We start from the raw sequence: 2825 nt of genomic DNA on the forward strand, positions 1-2825 counted from the left end.
CAGCCTGCAGAGCAGCTGGCCACATTTAGAAGACCATGTGGGAGAAAAGCCTGAGCAGACTCCGTCACTGTGAAAAAAGCCATCCTGAGGACCTCAGGCACGAGCACACGGACTTGCTTATCGGACTAGGCCACCACTACCAAAAGCTGTCTTCCTGCAGCTACAGACAGCACATGCCACGGAGAGCCTCGAGTCACAGAGCTAAGACTGAAGCCTTACTGAAACCCACGTTCGTTGCAAGAAGGGCCAGACTGCTGCCTTTCCCAATCGGGAGGCTGCAGTCCTGGCTGGGGACACTGCAGCTAGCTGTTCCGCCATTGCTACCTCTCAGCATCCATTCAGTGTACACCAGACCCTGTGAACAAGTGATCCTCCAAACCAGGAGGCTGTGCTGGGTGAAAGGAAAGGCTTCATTCCCACAGCCGTGCCGGTTCCCCAGGCAGCCCCTGGGGCAGCCAAGCTTCACTGATGTGGGAGCTGCCCCAGGAGCACTGCTGCATCAAAGCGTGCTGGGGTTTGCCCAGCAGCACTGTCAGAACTGCTCCTCAGCCACAGCCCATCCCACATCTTTCCTCAGTCACTCTCCAGCAAACCAAGCCCTCGGCCAGGTCTAACAAACCTTTCCAGCTGATGCAGGGGCAAAGTCTGTCCCACCAAGATTCTCCACTGTTGGGACCCTTCTGCTTTTGGATGGGTTTTTCTGTTTCCTCACCTGGGGCTGCCCACCCCAGGCCTCAGAGGCAGCCACTGCCAAACTTTCACACTGCTCACCACCCATATAGGGCAGCTGCAGCCTGTGGGTTCAGGAAATGTCACCCAGCGGGATGGGGCCAGCCCTGCACAGGCTGGCTGCGGGCAGCACTGCTCGAAATACCAGCAGGCCCAGTGCTGCTTCTGAGCAGCCAGAGGACCGCGTGGTGCTGGTTCAGAAGAAGCAGGGGCAGGACATGTGAAAGGGAAAGAGCCTCACACATGGGCTGCCTCATGCCAGGGGATTTGTGACCCAGTAGTTCAGTTCAGAGCCAGCCTAATTCTGAGGTATGTGTCCAGCTCAGTGCCACTCCCTTTGCATAGAGTGAGTGGCTGATAACAGATTTATAGGGCTTCGTAACAGGATAAGAATTCCTTGTGGCTCCTCCAGATCTCAGAGGGTTTGGGAACAGTCACCTCATAGCAGAACACTTCAAGTCCTGCTGTGAGGATTGACAGAAGTCAGGGTCAGATCCCTGCAGCCTGCACCAGCAGCACTGCCCTGGCTGAGCCCTCGTCTCCTGTCTGCCCCGTGCTTTTGTCTAAGGCCTGCCAGGGCTGCAGCCACACCAATACGACCTTTGGTTTACAGCCGAAATCAGCCAGCAGCCTTCCTGGAGCTCACACAGCAACTTCAGGCTTCCCTTCTCACTCATTGCTGGCAGCACCGAGGCAGAGGTGCCAAGAAAACCTGGAACGAGCGCTTTTCATCAGAAGAGACTCGGCAGCAGATGCCCCGCATCTGTGCTCTGGAAAATCCAGCATGGAAGAAAACAATCCCAAGCTATCGCTGGGGCAGCAGCAGATCTAACCATCCACACACCGTGTTCCTGACGGTCCGTGCCCTGTGGTGGGCGCCCACAGCTGCCAAGGGGCCCGGAGAGGTCCCTGGGATGGATCTGAGCTGGGCCAGAGGAGCTGCAGATCCCTCCCTCGATCGCCAATGCAGAAAGGAACCGCCTCGCCTTGCGCTGGTGGCATCCCGAGTGTTGTATCATCTCTCAGAGCTGGTGGCATTATACCCAGTAATTTATTGCAATGATGAAGCCAATCATTTCCTGTAAATTATTTTGTAAATCACATTGATTATTTATAATTGGGAAATTAAATGCAAAAAAACTTCACAAGCAGGCTGTCTTTTCCAACCTCAGCAACCCCTTTTCCTGTATGCAGAGACACTCTGTGGGGATCCCTTTTGGTCCATTTGCACCCGGCATTCCTCGATGCTGTACATCCATTTGTGCTGCTTACTGCCTTCCAGTGGAAACAGAGGAATATTTCTTCACTAGAGTTGTATTCATTAAAAAAAAAGAAGAAGAAGAAGAAAAAAGAATAAATCACAAAATATTTTCTAGCTTTTCCCAGACAGATGGACTTCTTTCTTCTGGGAGGACTTATTTTAAATCATGGTACTCATCTCCCTGCCTGAACAAGCACAAAGTGTGTGTGCATTGAGGAAAAAAGCCCAAACAAGTGTTTGATACTGCTGCCAGCTGCCACTGCTTCATGTTAATCTTAATGTTAGCTGGTGGCTGAGGCCTTGAGGCCATGTGTGCTGGAACCATAAGACTGAATGGCAAACTCAGTTTTCATTAAAAAAAAAAAACAACCAAACACATGAAGAATAAATATTTACCTTCTATGATTCCAGAGAGCTTAAAAAATTAACCACACTCTGAGTGTCAAGTAATGGAAGCCAAACTACGTTATTAGCATTCTGAACCCGTGCATTTTGAAGTCCTCATTGTATTTTAAAGGCCATTTTGGAGCAGTCTGGGTGATGCTTCTGCTTTGGCTCACACACAGCCAACTACTACAGGCAGCAGGTGCAGCCAAAGACAGACTGAGGCTACAGGGCACAATGAGACAATAAAGTGAAAGTCAGCTTGTCTCCAGTCATAAAGGTGAAGAAATACACTGACAATCAGAGAAGGCTCTTAATGACCTGCTCTCCCGATCACAGGAGCCTGTTCTCAGCTGCAGTATGCCCAGGAAGATAACGGGAAGAGAGCAGAGAGGATCAGAGTGCTGCAGATTAGGTCAGGGGCAGGACCACCATCCAGCTCTGACCCCCA

The sequence above is a fragment of the Tetrao urogallus genome (genome assembly GCF_951394365.1).
Source record: "Tetrao urogallus genome assembly, chromosome: 16".
NCBI lineage: Eukaryota > Metazoa > Chordata > Aves > Galliformes > Phasianidae > Tetrao > Tetrao urogallus.